The sequence below is a fragment of the Neltuma alba genome, unplaced genomic scaffold, assembly GCF_004799145.2.
Source record: "Neltuma alba isolate B1F8T4 unplaced genomic scaffold, ASM479914v2 tig00011847_pilon, whole genome shotgun sequence".
NCBI classification, from domain to species: Eukaryota; Viridiplantae; Streptophyta; class Magnoliopsida; order Fabales; family Fabaceae; genus Neltuma; species Neltuma alba.
Window position 1 is genome coordinate 47,128 of NW_021636452.1, and position 22,876 is coordinate 70,003.

General features: G+C 35.1%; 1 pseudogene; it reads left to right on the forward strand.

Annotated features, from left to right (window-relative positions):
- The first annotated feature begins 16,951 nt into the window (after positions 1-16,951).
- LOC114718397 (uncharacterized) lies at positions 16,952-21,271 on the forward strand (annotated as a pseudogene).
- The last annotated feature ends 1,605 nt before the right edge of the window (positions 21,272-22,876 follow it).

Sequence of the window (22,876 nt, forward strand, 5' to 3'; positions counted from 1 at the left end):
TAGCAAAATGAAATAAATGGAAAAGGTTTGATGACTAATGAACAAATAACATAGTAGAAGATCGTCATGCTTTTCGTCGACTTTGCTTTAACAAGACAATGCTTGAGGTTCTACTAAGTCCTTTCAAGTGTTGTTTTTTTCTTTTCAAATGAAGGCAAAAATATTAATGATAAAATGAAGGGAAAAAAACAAGAGATAAAAACAGAACAAAACAAGTCTGACAAAGCTAATATTAATACTACTTAAAAAAAAAAAAAAGGAAAGAAAGAAAGCATGGAGACATATACGATGCAAACTCAGTCTTGCACCTCCTGTTCGATGACTATTGTCCGTAACCCCATTTCAAAGCAATACGGAGGCATTGTGGACTGAAGAGCTCGTCGTCAGAGCAGCATTGAAGTCCTGTGAATATTAGTGGAGAGGGTGACCGTAAGAAGGCCTTCCCTCCTCGCTTCTTGGACAATGTAACATCCTAACTTTTGAGCTTAGAAGTACTAGAAATAGCCTGAATAGGTCCCAAAGATGAGAAAGGAAGTCAAAGCAGTTTCAGGGACTAAACTGCAAAGTAAAAGTTTTCAACGGTTAAAGTATAATCAAAGATAGAGGCTCTAGTAAAGTCTCAAAGGTCCAAAAAGAGAAGAAAAAAGAAGAAGCTAGAGACAGGTCAAAGGTTAAGTTAGAAACTTCAAAGAGATGGTTTTATGAGGTTGATAGTGATACAGAGATTACAGAGAAAAAGCCCAGATGGAGTTGATAGTTGATAGTGATATATCCTCTATCAATGGTATTAGAAATGTTGGGCAGACAATTGTTCTGGTACGAGCAATGTATTCTCCCACGAGGATAAATCCTAACATGAGGATAGAGAGAAGCAGCTGAGGTAAGGCAGGGGATAGACCTTACCTTAAGGAGAGTGAAACTAGTTAAGAAAACAGAAGTGTGATATGCAAACAGATGCTTCTCGAGCTTAACAGGGTAATATAGGATAGTGAAGGATAATGAGAATATAATGATATAAGTCCTCTCCCGATGCTATCCAAATTATTAAGAGATAGCAAGGACTGCAGAGTCCTAAGGCAAGATAGGTTGGCATTGATACAATGACAAGTTAATAGGCTATAGAGATGAGTCAGTGCCTAGGGATTTAAAAGGCACAAGGAAGAGAAAGTGGCCTAAGGAATTTAAAACTAAGGGCTAAGGAAATATGGAAAGGCTAAGACATCCAGGAATTAACGGAAAGGATTGAGTAAAGCCTAAGAAGACAATATTGATATTTGTGCTCAGTCTTGGAGAATAATCAATCAAGTTACTAACTAAGTGGAGGTGACTTATTTTATTACTCAATCCTATGATCTAAAGTCTCCTGGGGATGGGAACATGGCTCGAGTCGAGGGAAATTCCAGGGTCACGATGGATCCTAAAGAGGCTTACAGTAGAGCGTAGTAGCTCCCGAGGTCATGGTAGACCAAGCGTAAGAGAAAGTGGCTGAGTTGTAAAAGTAAGAGTACAGTACCTCTTTGGGAAGACAATGACCAGGGATTAGTTTAAGATACAGAAATCTCCTTCAGTAGTAGACCAATACAGAGAGAGTACCCTTGAACTGTTTCCAGACACCTTTATTGTTGATTGGATTGAGTTCAATTCCGTTCTAATCAATGAAGGAAAGTGAGAAAAGTAAGAATTAAGAGAACTATGGGCCATAAGTCTTGAATGGTACGTACGTATTCAAGCAAGCTAAATTTGAAATGAGAAGGGAAAAGAAAGGAGACATGCCCTTAAAGTAAAGAGGAATGGTAGGATATACCAAAAAGAACAGATAAAGGCAGTATTAAAAAAAACTCGAAATGCCATGGTATAGTAGAATACCATGAGGACAAGTACATTGTCTTGGCTTTATTATGAAAGAATAAGCCTAAAGTATAGAACAACAAGTTATGCAGAAATGAATTTCAGGATTTGAAACCTGGCAATGAGGTATAATGAAAAGTTGAAGAGGCTAAAGTTAAGTATAAGTGGGACTATTCTCCTCAGTCAACCTCTTATTAAGGGTAAGAATAGAGGTTTGACTCGGAATTTCAAGGACGAAATTCTTTTAAGAGGAGGAGAATCGTAACATCCTGAATTTAGGGCCTAGAAGTAACAGAAATAGCCTAAATTGGATAGGCTACTAGACCCTTTTTAGCAGAGGTCCCAAAGATGAAAAGAGAGGTCAAAGTAGTTTCAGGGACTAAACTGTAAAGTAAAAGTTTTCAGGGGCTAAAGTGTAATCAAAGACAGAGGCTCTAGTAAAGCCTCAAAGGCCCAGAAAGAGAAAAGAGACTAGAGAGGCAGGCCAAATGTTAAGTTAAAAGCCTCAAAGAGATAGTTTTATGAGTTTGAGCTCAAGTAGGAGTAAAACTATAAATTCAGGATACAAGGTTAGTTTTATGTTCTACTTTGTATTTTTGAGTTTGATGGCTAAAAAATGTCGAATCCCCTAAGGGGAGGTGCTTGCCAAAATTTATAAGAAGTAAGGAAGGATGCTTTTGATGTTAAACTTAGTTAGAACACATTGATTACAGGTTGTTTCAAGTGGATCTATGTTGAAATTGGAAAAATTGTATGATATGGTTGTGGGTGTAGTGTTTGGCCAGGTCTAGTTATGCACCCTAGGATGTGATTTTGATGATTCTAAGGCTTCCAATTGGTTTAAAATGAAAAATGGTGTAGGCTAAACCTAAAGAACAAGCATTGGAAGCATTAGAATTAGATTTTTATTAATCTAAGCTCATATTTGGATTCCTTGGGTAAAATTGTGTAGGATTGGCCTAAGAGAATAATTTTTACAAAGTTAGAACATTAATCCAAAAATTAAGAGAAAGAGGTTAAGTTCAAGAAAGCTAGTCTTGAACTTTATGTAATCTCTTAGTCCTAATGGATTGTGTGATCATTATGACTATGTTTAGGTACTTGGAACATCTAAAAAGTTGTTTGGTGATATTGAACGAAAGCCCTTATGGTTGGAAAGTCGAGGGAGTCAAAGGAAAAGCAAAAAGAAAGCTTGAAGTATAAGGTAGTGAACTTACCCTTTATGTGCTTGATGTGGTATGCTTATGTGTTGGTTTGTATTTGTTCACTTTATGATATTGTGACATAATGATTGTTGCTGGAAATGTTGCCCTTAATATGTTTCCATGGCCATGTATTTTTATACGAAGCATAAAGCATGATGGCATGTCACTAGTTAACCTAAGTTTATGGAAAAATTACATACCATACATTAGCATCCATCTTGTGCATGTATGTGGTAATGTTTGCTACTGAGATTCTTTCAAATCTCACCCCTCCCTAACCAACCATTTAAATCAATCAATGATGGGTAACAATGGCATGAGAAGGAAGGAGAAAAAGGTGGTGAATTATTAACGTTAATGAATGAAGTTAATGTTCAATGTATAATTCTCCTATTTTGTAATTTATGCTTATAAATGCCAACAATGCAATGTGTTTAATTGTAATATTGATGGCATGAATGGAAATGTATGAGAATGATGGGAAAAGTAAAGCCATGTATACCAAATTAATAGAAAGAATCAAAGTAAGAAAAGGTAAAGAGGAAACGTAGGTTCTAGAGCAGTTAGTTTCGGATTTCAATTTGACCTACCAAATGAATGAATCAAGTCACAAAATTTGGCAGACTTATAGTACACATCCCCAGCTTTAAAATAAGAGGAAGATCACCTCAATTGGATGTGTACACGAGTTACGAATTTCCAAAATTGAGGTACAGAATCTAAAAGTTTCAAAATTTACTAAATGAATAGTAACGTTTAAGGAATAAACTATATGAATTGGCAAGGGATAAGTCCCATTTGATATTTTTTCCCTATATAGAATCGAAATAGCTTTGAGTAGAATTTTAGAGCACCTTAATGCGATTTTTTTAGAATTAGTTATGATTTTTTGAAGTTGGACCTATAATTTGAAATTTAAACAATGAATATTAATCCACATAATTATGTGTTAATTTTCAATCCACGGGCTTGTTTGGTGATTCGGTTGAACCATAATGCTTATGAATTCATACTCTAAGGGGTAAAAGTAGGGATGGTACAGATAAGAATCATCCAGCCTTTCTTAGGGAGTTGTTGGGAAGGAGAAGGTTTTTTTTGGGGGGGGCTTATGTAAGGATGGAAGGTTGGCACTCTTTAGTGTGAAATACTAGTTGAAACAATAGCCAGTAGAGTATTTCTAAAATAAGAGAACTTTTTTTTGTGATGAGATAAATTTGAGGAGCATAAATTGGATATGACATGATAAAATTAGAAAGACTTCTTTTTTTTGAAAAGAAAGTTGTGAATAATAACTTTGGTGATATAATTCTGAAAATGTTTTGTGTGATGTTAAGGCAGAGTTCTTTGCACAGTTCTCTCCGGCATGTGATAACTTGTTATTTCAAACAAGCTTAACTTGTTAATCATATACTGAACCTGTTATTTTCAGGTCAATACTTGTTATTTCAAATAATTTGACATGTTATTTTTAATTATAAACCTATTAAATGCACATAGTGAACTTGTTATTTTTAAGTTAATAATTGTTATTTGAAATTACAAAATAGGAGCATGAGTATTCACTTCCCTAAAAACAAAGTCAAATGTGAATAGTCACATTTAAGAGCCAAAAAGAATAAGGAAAAATAGAAGATTTATGGTAGAAAATAATTATTATGATTTTTCAAGTCAATTATGAAAATTTTGACTAATTAAGGAAAATTGGTCAAGAATAGTTATGGAAAAATATGAGGTTATATAATTGGTTTTATAACCAAATTGCCCTTACAGAAATTACAAAGGAATTTAAGGTTGATTTAGCTTGGTCTTTTATTTGGAAAATACCAAATAAATATTTGGAAGAAAAATAAAATCCCAAGAAAATTTTTATAATGCCCCAAGAAATTATAGGAGATTATAAAATTAAAAAGAGACCCTCAATTATCCAGGATTTTTCCTACTTATTTAGAAAAGTGAAAAAATCACTAAATAGGAGGAAATTAGTTTTCCTTTTTATTTAATTATTAAGAAATTGATTTTGAGACAAAGAGTGCATCTTGGAAAGAGAAAAATGAGAAGAATAATTTATGGATTTGACAGAAAATAATTACAGAGACCAGAGTACTGTAATTATAGAAAAGAAATTAAACCCGGAGTAAAAGTATACCAATAAAGTGAAAACTTCTAATATTGCACTTTACTTGGCTCACAAGTTGCCACTTGTCAAGCCACTAATGGAGAGGATTTAAAGTTGCCAAGTGTCAAGCCTTGATTAGAGAGGATCTTCACTTTTGAAAATTAATTATGTTTGAGTCTATTTAATTAAGAGAGGGGTTGCAAGATTAATTAGGCAAGTGACACATGGCATCTCATTAAATGGTGGTGGTTGAGATATTTGTGTTGGCATTAAATGAAGTTCATCCTCCCCCTTTCAAGACTCCCTCATTCGGCCAAAGAAGAAAAGAAGAGCAAGTTGGAGTTCTTGAAGAGTGATCAAGAGAAAGACAAACTATTTTGATCCACCAAGTTAAGATCTAAGGTTAGTAAGTGGTTCTATGTTATAGCTTGCTTGTTTTCCTTGAGATTGATGGTTGAAAACCCTTCTTTTTCCTCTTGTTCGTGCTGGCCAAATTGGTTAATGTTAGGGGAGAAAAGTTTTGAAGTTAAATATAGCTAGAACACTATGATTTAAGATGATTTCAAGTGGTTTGGTGTTGTTTTGAAAAGATTTCATGGTTGAACTTTAAGAGGGTGTGGTTCGGCCAAGATGAAAGCTGTAACCTAGGATGAGATTTTCAAAGTTTTGATACTTCTATTGTGTTCAAAATGGAAAATAGTGTAGGATAAACCTAAAGAACAAATGTTGGAAGCATTAAAATCAAAGTTAAAATTTTTGGAAAAACCTAGACCCTATTCGGCCACCCTTGGTTCTTAAGGGAGAAAGTTTCTTTTCTTAAATCCAAGTAGATATTTGGAATCTACATGAAAAATCATGTAGGAATGGGTCAAGAGAGAATTTTTAGGGTTAAGGAAACAAACTCTAAAACTTCAAAGAACAAAGATGGAAGCTTTAAGGGGTTTAGGAGTTACTTGAGCTATGTTGTTCATTTTTATATGAAATTGTTAGTAATCTTGCTGCTTTTTTTGTGATTTATCATGATTAGGGTTTGTTAATTGTGAGAAGACGAAGAAGGTCAGAGAATCAAGGAACATTGGATTAAGGTAGTGGGATCTAATTAGCTACTAATGTTAACTTTGCATTGTTATTTATGGCATGAATGCTTGCTATTGTATGGTTGAACTATGATGATTGTGATATGGTTGCTCCTTGCATTTGTTGTCATGGCCTTGCATATTGAGGTTTCCTATTTATAAGAAGATTAGTTCTCCTATGATAGCTAATGTTGAAATGCTTTATAATGATGTAAGTTGATGTTTTGGTTGATTGATCTTGCTACTGGGATTTCATTGAAATCTCATCCCCCATATGTAACCTAACATTTTAGGGGCTGACTCATCAAAAAGAGGCTACAAATCCAAGGATAAAATGGTGATGAACCATGAGGAAACAATTATGTTTTGGTTATGTATAAGTATGTATGTTTGGTGCTATGACCCTATGCAGGATGCTAAGTTGGAGCTACGTTTTATTAAGTTCCTAGATGAATTTCTTCATGAAATTTGGTATGCTTATAGTTCACATCATGGGCTTCATTTTGATAGGAAGAACATTAAAAATAGCCAACTATATGATTTTTGGTGATTTTTCAAAATTAAGGTCCAGAATCTGGAAAAAGGGTTTTTACCAAAATGATAGAGTTGACTTTCACAAAAATCTGGTACTTTATCATAAGGAATTAAATTCTAATATTATTTTTCATTGAAAGAGAATTCAAAGAGCTTTTCACAAAATTTTGAACCACTCCATTTTGAGTTTTCTAGATTAAGTTATGATTTTTCAAATTTGGACTATAAAACTGGATTTTTATCAAATGAACAATAAAAATCCGAAAAGTAGCGTCCTCAACATCCTAAATGAGATTTTTGAGCCCAAGACCATTCAATGTGGTCTAAAATGATTCTAATTGAACTCTAAGTTGTTCTAGAAGTGAGGTGTAACATGAATGACAGAAGCATGCATGTACACCAATGGTGACAGGACATAGCTATTTCCTAATCTTTCTCATTTCCATGCCTTTATCTTCTTTTCCTCTGTTACCATCTTTGATTAATATCACCATTAACATGTGCTCTTATTGTCACAACTTACTGTTATACCACATTTTATTCCAATTAGAACTATTTGGAATCATTTCTTATGGCTTTAAGTTAGAAAAATTGATGCGATACAGCAAGCTAACTCCTCAACTTCCAATGATCCATTGCAAATCCCAACTGGACCAATCACAAGAGCAAGAGCTAAAAGAATTAAGGAAGCTTTGAGTGGGCTAGTGCAAGACACCTTGACAAAGCAAATGGCATTTATTGGAGTATCAAATCTGGATAAAAATGCTGAGGACGTCACTAATGTCATTTGGGCTGAAAATGGAGCTACTGATCATATCTTGGGCTTGGAGACTTCAATTTAAGGAGCTTGGATCAAGTACAACACATGAGAAGACTCATTTGGGCCTAATTAATCATATTTTGGGCTTGATATGCTGATTATATTTCATTAAATGCATTTGAGCGAAAATTCATAATTAGTTGGTAGATTTGACTTTTGAATTTCCAAGTTACCTAAATCAAGTCCTTATGAATTTATTATATTTTGATTTTCTAGATTACATTTAATGCTTTTTAGGTCAGATCTTGAATGTATCCTCTATAAGATATTGTAACCCTCATTTTGGGAGGCAATTTGGAATTTGAATGAAAAACTTGCATTTTGTAATTTCTGACTTGAGAGGGGTTCTCTCTAGGGTTCTTCATTGAACTAATAGACTTATCAAGGCTTGATCAACATTGTGGCGTCTTTCAACACTTCGGGTCCTTGTTCTCCCGTGTTCAAGGGTTCAAGTGGATCACCAGACCTTTGTTTACGTTCTCGGGGTGCGTATATTCAGATCGGCTGTGGGTTCGTGGGACTTTTTTCTTGTGGGTTCTCACTAAAAATTCAAACTTTAAAATTTCTTAAATTTAAGTTACTATTCATTATAACTGTAATGAAGGCCAAACTTTGAAAATTCATAACTAATTCTAAGAAATTAAAATGAGGTGGTTTCAAGTTTTATTTGAAGATCTTAATATGATCTTTAGAGAGAAATATTCACTCGTATCCAGACTTCACCAATTAATCCCAGATTAAATGCAAAATGATACTATTCATATGGTCATTTTTTAATTTTCTAGAATTTATGCCTAATTTTGGGTAGGCATAATTTTTTGCACAAAACTCCAAATTTGGTGAAATACCAAGTTTCAGCTCAAAACTCAACCAATTGTACAGAATTTTGTTGGTGCCAAATTGTGATATTTTTAGGGTTATTTTATCCCTTTTTCTTGCATTTTCTTAGTTATTCTCCTATTCTAATCTCATATGACCATTCCATACACATACCATAATCTCATATTTTTAGATGATTCCTTTGTCCATTATTCACATGCATGTCACTTTGGTCAATATTACAAATATCCAACATAATTCACAATAATTGATAATAATTCATACAAAATTACAAAGTGTTCATAAAGAGGAATTAAAATTACTTATCTCCCAAGATGATCTCCTTTCCTTTATTCTTGTATGGTCTAACCCCTATTTGGTGAATTTTGAATATAAAGGAATGAGATTTCATAGAAATCTCTGTAGCAATGAATCATAATTTTTATACTAATCATGCTATGTAAAATGTGCTATGTTATCATGAAGCTAACATTGTTATGCAACATTTCATGTGCATACCATTTGCCATGGAAAGAGAAGAACCAGTCAAGCCATTAAACCATTTTACAATACATTTTGCCAAGGCATATTTGACATAAAATTCTGCACATAATGACATAAATTGCTTAATCACATTATGGCAATATAAGTCAAATAACACAGAATTGTTTTCTCTTTGTTTAAATCAATCTCTTGGGTCATTCCTACATAATTTTTCATGTAAAATCTAAATACCAAATTAGATTCAATGAAATCACACTTCTTTTCCTTCAAACTGATTTGGCTGAATAGGGTAGGTTTAGGGTCCAAAATTTTTAATTTTGATTCCAACGATTTTAAGCACTTTTTTTTGGTGTTTTCCTACATAAAAACACCTTTTAAACTCATTAGAATTGTCAAATCACATTGAAACAATCTCTAACATCAAAATTCCTTAGTGGCCAAATAGGCTGCTCAAAACCCTAACTTTGGTTTTCTTTCAAAATTCGATCCAAACATCAATTAAACATACCATTTTAAGCTTATATTCATGGTTTCTATCCTTCCCTAATCCATTCTCAACTTGACCAAAAATTAGCAGCATGTGGACTTAGGATTTGCCATGAAATTTCAACCAAAATAACCCTTAAATCTAACCAAAATCAAGCTTAGACATACCTTAATGGATCCTTGCTTGAAGCTTAATGATTTTCCTTTGATTTGGAAGGTTTTAGGTGTTAAGGGTGAGATTTTAATTGGACAGAATTTCCCCTCTTTTTACTATTTTTAACTGAAATATGCAAATTAAGAGGGTATTTGTAGAGCTCAAAATCTGACCTTAACCTCCTCCAAATAGCCTTATTTTTTGCCACATAAGAGGCCATGTGTCCCTCTTCTTAACCTTTAAATTTTAGCTCATGCCAAGTGTCCCTTCTTCCTGATTTTTCTTTTGGATTTTGGACTTAAATTGGGCTTAAGTTCTGTCTACATAATAGGCCATGGCTACAAGAAAATTTTGGGCTTTCTTCGCCCAACATGAACCCAAAAACTATTTAGAAATGAAGAACAAGTGTGGCCCAATCACAATTATTAATTTCTAACCAAAATTCACTATTTCGATTACTAATTTTAAAATAGTTTTGGGCATCCAAAAATTTATTTCTCTTCATCAAAAAAATCCTCTTTTAATATAGGAAAGTCCCTTGAAATTTTTTTAATTTCTCTCATCCTCTAACTATTTGTTTTGAATTTTCTTCAAACTTTATCGATAAGATTTTGGTAATAAATATTCTAAAATTAATTCCTGTGCTTTCAGGGACTAAAAATAATTTTATAAACTCAAATAAATCCTTAAATAATTTTTTTTGAATTATTGAGGCCTCTACATATTTAAAATAATTATTTCTACTCAATTCCCACTATTTTTTCAAAAAAACCTCTGTTTTCATGAAATTTTGTACTAAGTTGTTTTCGTGCTATTTCCACCTCCTGGCCCTCAAATAAGGTTCTAAACCTTTAATTTACCTTTTTATCATTTTTTTTTTTGGAAATTTTCTAGAATTTTTCTCAAATTTTCCCATTTTGTCATTTCTAGACCGATAATTTAAAAAATATCAGTCTGGACCCAAGTTGGATTTTATGCCTTGCCTGGCTTTATCAGCCAGTCTACTTTGCTTATTGGCCCTTGACTTAATTTTTTGTTCCTATTGTCAGGGTTAAATTTTATAGGATGTGACATTTCCTCCCCCCTAAATAAATTTTATCCTCAAAATTTAAAACGTACCTTATTTGAAGAGCTCTGGGTAACTACTCTTTATGTCGTCTTCCTTCTCCCACATTGCTTCTTCTTGTGTTAAGCCTTTCCAGATCACCTTGACCATTAGAATGGTCTTATTTCGCAGCTGATTGATCTGTCGATCTACGATCTTTAACAGCTTTACTTCGAACGTCAAGTTGTCTTGCAATGCGATATCCTCATATTTCAAAATATGAGAGGGATCTAGCTAGTACTTCTTCAGTTGAGAAAATGGAAGAAGTCATGTATTTGACTGAGGATAAGGAGTAGGGCAAATTTATAAGCTGTCAGTCTTATCTTTAAGAGAATTTGGAAGGGTTTGATGAACTTAGGTGTCAACTTCCTTGCCTTCAATGACCTTACTCTTGTTGTTGGAAATACTTTTAAGAATACACAATCTCCAACCTCAAGTTCTAGAGGCTTCTACTGGACATCAACGTAACTCCTATGCACTGCTTTGGGTTGTAAGTAGCCTCTGTCTAATCATCTTTATTTGTTGTGTCATTTGTTCTACCATGTTTGGTCCATAAATCTTTCTCTCCCCTAATTCTATCTAGCATAGTAGGGATCTGCAGTTATGGCCATTCAATGCTTCATACATAGCCATTTGTATATTGGAACGGTAGCCATTGTTATATGCAAATTTAGCTAACGGCAGGTACTCATCCCAATTTCTTTTGAAGTCCAATACACACATTCTCAGCATATCTTCTAGTATTTGTATTGTACGCTCTGTTTGCCCATACATTTGTGGATGATAGGCCCACCACCTATGTATTGCTTTCCAAAATCTAAAGAGAAATTGAGAGTATCCCATGTAATCTCACAATCTCCTTAATATACAACCTTGCAAGTTTTTCTGGTTGGTATTTTTTTCTTATTGCTAGAAAATGAGCTGATTTTGTTAATCGATCAACTATCACCTAGATCGCATCATATTCTGATAATGTGCAAGGTAATCCCATGATGAAATCTATAGAGATACTATCCCATTTCCATTTAGGGATAATCAAAGGTTATAGAGTTCCTGACGGTTTTTGATGTTTCGTCTTGATTTTCTAACAAGTGAGGCACCTAAACACATACTCTATGATGTCTCTTTTTATATCAGGCTACTGAAATAACTTTCTAATGTCTTGCTACATTTTTTCCATGCCTGGATGCATAGTATACTTGCTTTTATGTGCCTCTTCTAGAATTTGTTCCTTAATATCAGTCATAGAAGGAATATATACTCTCTCTTTTTAAGTATTCCTTTTGGAGAGATCTCAAAATCTAGAGTTTCATTCCTTAATACTTTAGCTCTGAAGATGTCTGCTGACTGATCTTTCCTCTGAGCTTCTTCTATTTTCTTCATCAATTATGCCTCTACCTTTACCACCTTAACTTTTTCTGTCATCAATTGCATCTAACAAATGGGATTCCAATCGCTGATGCCTCTGACGAACTTTTGCTCTGTTATCATTAACGATGCTACCGGCACCACCTTCCAACATAATGTGTTGGCTACTATATTAGCCTTCCTTAAATGGTACTTTATTTGGTAGTCATAATCCTTGAGTAGCTCCGTCCACCTTCTCTGTCCTATGTTCAGTTCTTTCTGGTCCTACAGGTACTTGATATGACACCTTATGTTTAGGATACCTTAGAGTCCAATTAGAACTATCTTTGTCCACATTGGATGGCCTTAAACTCAAAAATATTCATTTTGGATGCTGATTTTTGTAAAACTACTGTTCATTTAGTAAAAATCCAGTATTTCTGTTCAACTTTGAAAATTCATAACTTATTCTAACAAAAAAAATCAAAATAGAGTCCTTCCAAGTTCTATAGAAAGCTCATTGAATTCTCTTTGAAGAAAAAATAATCTTGTGAACCAAAACCTTTTAAATTAGTGCTAGAAATTTTGGAATGTTACCATTGTTGCTTTGGTAAAAACCCTTTTTCCAGATTTCAATACTTAATTTTGAAAAATCACTATAAATAGTACTGATGTCCAATTTTAATGTGATACCTATTGATTTGAAGCTCAGGACATGAACTATTAACATTCTAAATTTTGTGATTAAATTTGTTTGGTAACACAGTCAGAATGCAGCTCCAAGTCAATGGTCTACTTACGGTTACAGCATCTAAACAACCATATTTATACATAACCAAAAGAGAATTGTTTCCATAGTTCATCACCCCATTTACCCTTGAATTTGTAGTTTCCTCTTGGATGACTCGGCCCCTAAAAGGTCAGATTACAGTTGGAAGGAATGAGATTTCAAAGAAATCCTAATAGCAAGATTAACCAACTATAACATCAAGCATGCATAATCATTATCCATATCAATAATAGCTACCATTGGAGAACTAATCCTCTTATAATTAGGAAATCTCTAACATGCAAAAGCCAAGAAAATAAAATGTAAGGAGCAGCCATATCACAATCATCATAGTTCACCCACATAATAGCAAGCATCTATGATGGCATACAATATGGAGGTCATGAAGCCCAAGTAGCACTCATCCAATTAGAGGCCCAACAAGCCCTCCAGAGTATTCAAGAAATTTATAACTCAAGAATGCTTACATGGAGGAGGACATGGATCATTTCTTAGATGATGACATGGACACGTGCGGAGCTTGATGTGACATATGGAAGGCCACCCCGAAAGCCACCATGGCATGTGAGTCGTTGGAGTATAAATACTTGGACCTTGAGCAAGACAAGAGCACGTGTTCTAAGAGCCCAAAAGGAGCATTTGAAGCCAATTCTCATGTTATTAAAGGCCCAACACAATTATATGTGCTTGGAGGAATCCATTAGAGCTATAATCTTTTAAATTGGGGCCCAAATGCATTTTGTTATGGACCATGGGAGTTTCAGAACGTGATTCAAATATATTCAAGCCCAAATGGATGCCTAAAAGGCCCATGCATGCTTATGGACGTGAATAGTAATTATGAAGATCCATTTGGAAGGTCCAAGAATATTCAAGAAGGCGTCTTTATGTATTAGTTATGGTTTAATTTCGTTTTTTTAAGTTTCCATTTTTATTTGCATTAAATAAGGCCTTTTGGTCAAAGATTGCATAAGACTATTTTAGGTTAGTTTCCTATTTTTAGGTAGCAGCCTTTTTCTTCAAGAAAAGGTAATTTCCTATTTCCTTTAGCCTTAATTGGTGCCAACCAAGATAGTCAATCATCATTAAGGCACATTTATGGCATTTATGACCTAGGGTTTTTTGATTCTAGATTGTTCTTTTGCTGCCTATGTAAGGCTACGCTTTTTGTAATTTGATGTGATACAGCAAGCTAACTCCTCAACTTCCAATGATCCATTGGAAATTCCAGCTGGACCAATCACAAGAGCAAGGGCTAAAAGAATTAAGGAAGCTTTGAGCAGGCTAGTGCAAGACACCTTGACAAAGCAAATGGCATTTGTTGGAGCATCAAATCTGGATGAAAATGTTGAGGACGTCTCTAATGTCATTTGGGCTGAAAAAGAAGGCTGCTGATCATATCTTGGGCTTGGAGACTTCAATCTAAGGAGCTTGGATCAAGTATAACACATGAGAAGACTCATTTGGGCCTAATTAATCATATTTTGGGCATGATATGCTGATTATATTTCATTAAATGCATTTGAGCGAAAATTCATAATTAGTTGGCATATTTGAATTTTGAGTTTCCAAGTTACCTAAATCAAGTCCTTATGATTTTATTTAAGTTAGTATTTTATATTTTGATTTTCAAGATTGCATTTAATGCTTTTTAGGTCAGATTTCTAAATGTATCCTCTATAAGATATTGTAACCCTCATTTTGGAGGCACATTGGAATTTGAATGAAAAACTTGCATTTTGCAATTTTTGACTTGAGAGGGGTTCTCTCTAGGGTTCTTCATTGAACTAATAGACTTATCAAGGCTTGATCAACCTTGTGGCGTCTTTCAACACTTCGGGTCCTTGTTCTCCCGTGTTCAAGGGTTCAAGTGGATCACCAGACCTTTGTTTACGTTCTTGGGGTGCGTATATTCAGATCGGTTGTGGGTTCGTGGGATTTTTCCCTTGTGGGTTCTCACCATCTTGGTATCAGAGCCTTGGATCTAAACTCAGGTCATATTTTTCTGTTAGTTTACCTTCATTTTCGTCCTTCATTTGGTGCCTTTTCTTGTGTCTGTTCGTCTTCTGCGTTTCTGTTCGTCACTGAAATTGTCGTCCCTGTTCATTCACTTTCTCGTTGAGTTTTGTAATGTTTAATAGATAATTTTCATAGTTCGGAATCCCTTCTTTCGTCTCGTTTTAGTTTCATCTAAATCTGACCTTTTTAGGGCATGTTATACCCATTTGAAAAAGACGCATTTTCTGGAATTTCTGGGTTCAGATTGCTTGTTCTGTTTTGTTTATGGTATTTTCGTGATTCTCTTTGCATTATTCAGTGAAAACAAAAAAACAAAAAAAAAAAGGGAAAGACAAGAGAAAGAAAAAAAAAAAGGAAAAAAAAAAAGGAACAGAAAAAAAACAAAAAAATTACAGTGCTGGAAGTGTTTTGAGCAAATCATCTTCATATCCAAATTCTGTTTTGGCTTTTGCAATACTTGTGTCAATTGAATTTCTGATTTTCTTGGAAGTCCATATTCAATACTCTTAATTTCTCAAAGTTCCCAAGTGTTGGCTGATTCTACATATTGTGATTGCTTTGTTTAAATTGCTTAGTTCTTTAAAGAGCCTCAAGAGGGATTTCAGAGTGGAAAAAGGCAAGAGTGACATACCTTAATTTAAAAGCCAAGTTTGAGTGAAACACGAGTGTTGAGTGTCATTCTTGAGGGAAACACGTGAGGAAATTTGTGAGGAACTTTACTTCACTAACATAATTAATTTCCCTTGAAGTCACAATGTCTAATGCAGATGGGACATCCGGTGGTCGTGGAAATCCAATGAATATTGAAGACACCCTTAGGGCAATGCAGCAACATTTTCAACGGATGAATGTGGTTTATGGAGAGATAAGGGATAGAATGGATAGACAAGATGAAAGGATTGCAAATCTGCAAAGAGCCCGACCTAAACCTAGAAGGCATGGAAGGCAAAGGGAGGTTTCTATGGATGACTTTGAATCTGAAAATAACAAAGTTGGTGGTAGTGAGGATGAATCCAATTCTGAATCTGAAGTTGAACTGATAAGGAATATGATAGCATACGAAGAGGCATTGAATATGAAGGTCATAAAGCCCAAATAACACTCCCTCTGTTAGAAACCCAGCAAAGGATTTATAGCTCTAGAATGCTTACATGGAGGAGGACATGGATCATTCCTTGGATGATGACACGGATACATACGGAGCTTAACGTGACATATGGAAGGCCACCCCGAAAACCACCATGGCATATAAGTCATTGGAGTATGAACACTTGGATCTTGAGAAAGATAAGAGCACGTTCTAAGAGCCCAAAAGGAGCATTTAAAGCCAGTTTTCATGTTGTTGAAGGCCCAACACAATTATATATGCATGGAGGAGTCCATTGGAGCTATAATCTTTTAAATTGGAGCCCAAATGCATTATGCTATGGACCATGGGAATTCCAGAACGTGATTCAACCACATTCAAGCCCAAATGGATGTCTACAAGGCCCATTTATGGTTTTGGACGTGAATAGCAATGAAGGTCCGTTTGGAAGGTCCAAGAAGATTCAAGAAGCATCAAGAGTGATATTATTAATGTTAATTAGGATTCTGTTTGTTTTAATTAGTTTCCTATTTTACAGTTTCCTATTTTCAAATAGCAGATTTATTCTTGAAGTTTAAGTTATTTCCTTTTATTTCTATGTAAGAAATGATGCCTCCCATAGTCAAATAATCATTAATGAGACATCATCCCTAGCATTTATGTCTTAAGATGCTGATTCTAGAGTGTTCTATGGTTGCCTATATACAGGCTACGTTTTTGTACTTAAAATGAAGATTTGAATGAATGAATTTTAGAGAATTTTATTTCTCTTGAGTGAGCTTTGCTTGCCGCCTCGTATTCTCGTGGGAATACTCGACTGTATCAAGGACTGATCATCCTTGTGGTGTCTCCATGGCTAGGGTTGTAAGAGACAGGTTCTTTTAAGGTCATACCTTCGATCGTTCGTTTAGTTTCCTAACTTGTTTCTAGCCGATCCATATACGTACCTTATATCAGAATAGGCATATAGGGGATAGGTATGGGAGAAGACATGGGAGAAATAACCCAAGGGAGAGAGATAGAGTAGACGGGAACCTTGGGAGCATCAAAATGAAGATACCATCATTCCAAGGTAGAAATGATCCTGAAGCCTATTTAGAGTGGGAAAAGAAAATAGAAATGATTTTTGAGTGCCACAATTATTCTGAAGCTAAAAAGGTGAAGTTGGCAGCAATAGAATTCACTGATTATGCCATTGTTTGGTGGGATAAATTGGGTATTAATAGGAGGAATAATGGAGAGAGGCCCGTAACAACTTGGAGAGAAATGAAAGCTCTAATGAGGAAGAGATTTGTTCCCAACCATTATTTTAGAGAGCTTTATCAAAAGTTGCAGACCCTTACACAAGGTCCTAGGAGTGTGGAGGAGTCCAATAAGGAGATGGAACTGGCCATGATAAGAGCTAATGTGCAAGAAGATAGAGAAGCAACAATGGTCCGATTTCTAAGTGGGTTGAACAAAGATATAGCTGACATAGTTGAATTGCATCATTATGTGGAACTAGAAGAGATGGTGCATATAGCTATTAAGGTGGAAAAGCAACTCAAGCGAAAAGGTGCTTCAAAATTTCATTCTGGATCAACTTCTTCTTTCAAACAGAATTGGAAGAAAGGAGAAAAAGCTATCCAAAAGGAGACCACTAAAGGCAAAGAAGAAGCTTCATCAAAGAGCAAAGGTAAATCTGATTCCCAAACTTCTAGAAATAGGGATATAAAATGTTTCAAGTGTCTGGGTATAGGTCATATTGCTTCTCAATGCCCCAACAAGAGAGTCATGATTCTGAAAAATGATGAAGTTGTGACTGAAAGTGAGAGTGAAAGTGATGACTCCATGCCCCTACTTGAAGACGCTAGTGATGATGGGATTGAGTATGCTGTGGAAGGAGAATGCCTTGTGGTTAGAATTGTCAAGTGAAGGAAGATGACTTGAATGAGCAAAGGGAAAATATTTTCCATACTCGCTGCCTCATTAATAAGAAGGTATGTAGTTTGATAATTGATGGTGGGAGTGTTACAAATGTTGCAAGCACTATAATGGTTGAGAAATTGAATTTGCCTACTGTTAGACACCCTAGACCATACAAGCTGCAATGGTTGAATGAATATGGGGAAATTAAAGTTGATAAGCAAGTTCTTGTTTCTTTCTCAATTGGGAAGTATTGTGATGTGATGTTGTTCCTATGCATGCTAGACATATACTTTTGGGGAGACCTTGGGAATTTAATAGAAAGGTAAAGAAAGATGGGCTTACAAATAGATATTCTTTTGTAATAAGCAATAGACCTATTACTCTTGTACCGTTGACCCCAAAGCAAGTGTATGAGGATCAACTTAAGATGAAAAAAGAGAGAGATAAAAAAGAGTGTGATATGAAAAATAAGAAAAATGTGAGAGAGACATAAAAAAGAAATGAGAGTGAAAAAGAGAGAAAAGATGAGAGTTCAAAAAAAAGAATTTCAGAAAAAAAATGAAGAGAGAAAAGAGAAGAAGAAATTGAGTTTTTATGCAAAAGAAAGTGAAGTGAGGAGTGCCTTTTTGGCCGAACAACACCTGCTTCTCCTTGTTTACAAGGAATCCTTTTTGAGTACTAATGGCATTAACTCTTCCTTTCCAAGTGTTGTTGGTTCTTTATTGCAGGAATATGATGATGTGTTCCCAAGAGAAATTCCACCTGGATTACCACCCAGTAGAGGAATTGAACATCAAATTGATTTCATTCCAGGGGCAACAATTCCTAATAGGCCAGCCTATAGAAGCAATCCAGAAGAGACAAAGGAACTTCAAAAGCAAGTGGAAGAGCTCATGGCAAGGGGATATGTTAGAGAAAGCTTGAGTCCTTGTGCTGTTCCGGTACTTTTGGTCCCAAAGAAAGATGGAACTTGGAGGATGTGCATTGATTGCAGAGCTGTGAATAACATCACTGTAAAGTATCGCCATCCTATTCCTAGATTAGATGATATGCTTGATGAATTGCATGGTTCTATTGTCTTTTCTAAGATTGATTTGAAATCTGGATACCATCAAATTAGAATGAGGGAAGGGGATGAATGGAAAACTGCTTTCAAAACAAAACATGGTTTGTATGAATGGTTAGTTATGCCATTTGGGTTAACTAATGCACCTAGCACTTTCATGAGATTAATGAATCATGTTTTGCGTGCTTTCATTGGGAAATTTGTTGTGGTTTATTTTGATGACATTCTGATTTACAGCAAGAATCTTGATGATCATTTGAATCATTTGCATTGTGTGCTTGATGTTTTGAGAAAGGAAAAATCGTTTGCAAATCTGAAGAAGTGTGATTTTTGTATGAATAAAATTGTCTTTCTTGGCTTTGTGGTGAGTGCTAAAGGGATAGAAGTTGATGAAGAAAAGATAAGAGCTATAAAAGAATGGCCAACACCCAAAAGCATAACTGAGGTGAGGAGTTTTCATGGTCTGGCTAGATTTTATAGGCGCTTTGTGAAGGATTTTAGCATATTTGCTGCACCACTCACTGAGGTCATTAAAAAATCTATTGGTTTCAAATGGGATAAAGCACAAGATGATGCATTCAATAAACTTAAGAAAAAAATTGTGTTCCGCACCTGTGCTAATATTGCCTGACTTTAATAAAACTTTTGAGATTGAATGTGATGCATCTGGAGTTGGAATAGGAGCTGTTTTAATGCAGGAAGGAAAGCCACTAGCATATTTTAGTGAAAAGCTAAACGGAGCAGCCTTGAAATATCCAACTTATGACAAGGAGCTTTATGCACTCAAAAGAGCATTGGAGAATTGGCAACACTACCTTTGGCCTAAACAATTTGTTATTCACACTGATCATCAGTCTTTGAAGCACATCAAGGGTCAAGGTAAGCTGAACAAAAGACATGAAAGGTGGCTGGAATTTATTGAGACATTTCCATATGTCATCAAATACAAGAAAGGTAAAGAAAATGTGGTGGTTGATGCATTGTCAAGAAGGTATACTCTTCTTACTACTCTAAATGCTAGGTTGCTTGGTTTTGAATATATCAAGGAATTGTATGCCACTGATGCTGACTTTGCTAAAGTGTTTCTTGCTTGTGAAAAGAAAGCATTTGAAAAGTTTTATAGGATTGATGGGTACTTGTTTAAAGAAGACAGATTGTGTGCGCCTCAATGTTCTTTACGAGAATTACTTGTAAGAGAAGCACATGGGGGAGGATTAATGGGTCACTTTGGTGTGAAAAAGACATTGGATGTTCTGCATGAACATTTCTTTTGGCCTAAAATGAAATGTGATGTGGAAAGAATGTGTGCTAAATGCATAACTTGTAAAAGGGCTAAATCTAGAGTCTTGCCACATGGTTTGTATACCCCATTACCTGTGCCTAGTGAACCTTGGGTAGATATATCAATGGATTTTGTTTTGGGTTTACCTAGGTCGAGAAAGGGAATGGATTCCATATTTGTGGTTGTTGACAAATTTTCTAAAATGGCACATTTCATTTCTTGCCATAAAACTGATGATGCCACATATATTGCTGACTTGTTCTTTAAAGAAATTGTAAGACTTCATGGTGTTCCTAAAAGTATTGTTTTTGATAGGGATACAAAATTCTTGAGTCATTTTTGGAGGGTTTTGTGGGGTAAGCTTGGTACTAAATTATTGTTTTCTACTGCTTGTCATCCACAAACTGATGGACAAACTGAAGTAGTTAATAGAACTTTAACTCAATTGCTTAGAACTGTGATTCAAAAGAACTTAAAGAATTGGGAAAATTGCTTGTCATTCATTGAATTTGCTTACAATAGGAGTGTGCATTCATCTACTGATTATTCTCCTTTTGAAATAGTGTATGGTTTTAATCCACTAACTCCTTTGGATTTATTACCATTGCCTATTGATGAGAGGGCAAGTCTTGATGGGACAAAGAAAGCTGAAACAGTGAAACAACTTCATCAAAAAGTGAAACAACAAATCGAGAAGAAAAATGAGCAATATGCATCCAAGGCTAACAAAGGAAGAAGGCGTGTTCTCTTTGAACCTGGTGATTGGGTGTGGGTGCATATGAGGAAAGAAAAATTTTCAGCTCAAAGAAAGTCTAAATTAGCTCCAAGAGGAGATGGTCCATTTCAAGTGCTTGAAAGAATGAATGACAATGCTTACAAAATTGATTTACTTGGTGAGTATGATGTTAGTGCTACTTTTAATGTGGCTGATTTATCTCCTTTTGATGCAGGTGATGATTCGAGGTCGAATCCTTTTCAGGAGAGAGGGAATGATGTGATACAGCAAGCTAACTCCTCAACTTCCAATGATCCATTGCAAATTCCAACTGGACCAATCACAAGAGCAAGGGCTAAAAGAATTAAGGAAGCTTTGAGCAGGCTAGTGCAAGACACCTTGACAAAGCAAATGGCATTTGTTGGAGCATCAAATCTGGATGAAAATGCTGAGGACGTCTCTAATGTCATTTGGGCTGAAAAAGAAGGCTGCTGATCATATCTTGGGCTTGGAGACTTCAATCTAAGGAGCTTGGATCAAGTATAACACATGAGAAGACTCATTTGGGCCTAATTAATCATATTTTGGGCATGATATGCTGATTATATTTCATTAAATGCATTTGAGCGAAGATTCATAATTAGTTGGCAGATTTGAATTTTGAGTTTCCAAGTTACCTAAATCAAGTCCTTATGATTTTATTTAAGTTAGTATTTTATATTTTGATTTTCAAGATTGCATTTAATGCTTTTTAGGTCAGATTTCTAAATGTATCCTCTATAAGATATTGTAACCCTCATTTTGGAGGCACATTGGAATTTGAATGAAAAACTTGCATTTTGCAATTTCTGACTTGAGAGGGGTTCTCTCTAGGGTTCTTTATTGAACTAACAGACTTATCAAGGCTTGATCAACCTTGTGGCGTCTTTCAACACTTCGGGTCCTTGTTCTCCCGTGTTCAAGGGTTCAAGTGGATCACCAGACCTTTGTTTACGTTCTTGGGGTGCGTATATTCAGATCGGTTGTGGGTTCGTGGGATTTTTCCCTTGTGATTTCTCACCATAATTGGGCATCAGATTTGAATGAATGAATTTTAGAGAATTTTATTTCTCTTGAGTGAGCTTTGCTTGCCGCCTCGTATTCTCGTGGGAATACTCGACTGTATCAAGGACTGATCATCCTTGTGGTGTCTCCATGGCTAGGGTTGTAAGAGACAGGTTCTCTTAAGGTCCTACCTTCGATCGTTTGTCTAGTTTCCTAACTTGTTTCTAGCCGATCCGTATCCGTACCTTATATCAATCTATGCCATAATAAACAATGCAATGTCAACATTAGTAGTTAATTAAATCTTACTACCTTACTCCAAAGCTCCTTGTTTCTTTTCTCTTCCTCCCTTCCTTCATAAATATCAAATCCTAAACATCACATTGCACAAAAGGGGCAGCCACATTACAATTCAAACCAACAAGAATCAATGGCAAAAACTCAAGTAACCCCTTAACCCTTAACTCTTTGAATTTTGAAGCTTTGTTTTCTTTAACTTAAAAATTCCTTTTTTAGGTCAATTCTACATAGTTTTTCATGTAGAATCTAAATATGAACTTGGATTCAAGAAAAGAAGTTTCTTTCCCCAAGAACTAAAGTTGGCCGAATAGGGGGTCTAAACTTCCAAAAATCACAGCTTTAATTCTAATGCTTCTAATGCTTGTCTTTTAGGTTTTACCCTACACCATTTTTCATTTTAAACACAATGGAAGTATCAAGACTATGAAAATCTCATCCTAGGTTATAGTTTTCCCTTTGGCCAAATAGTATGTCACAAGAACCAACCATGAGATCTTTCAACAACAACTCAAAACCACTTGAAATAGCCTTGAATCAAAGTGTTTTTAACTAGGTTTAACAACAAAACTTCCTTCCCCTAACCATTGTTCATTTTGGCCAGCACATTAAGAGAGAAAAGCAGAATTTCAACCATCAAACCCAAGGAAAATA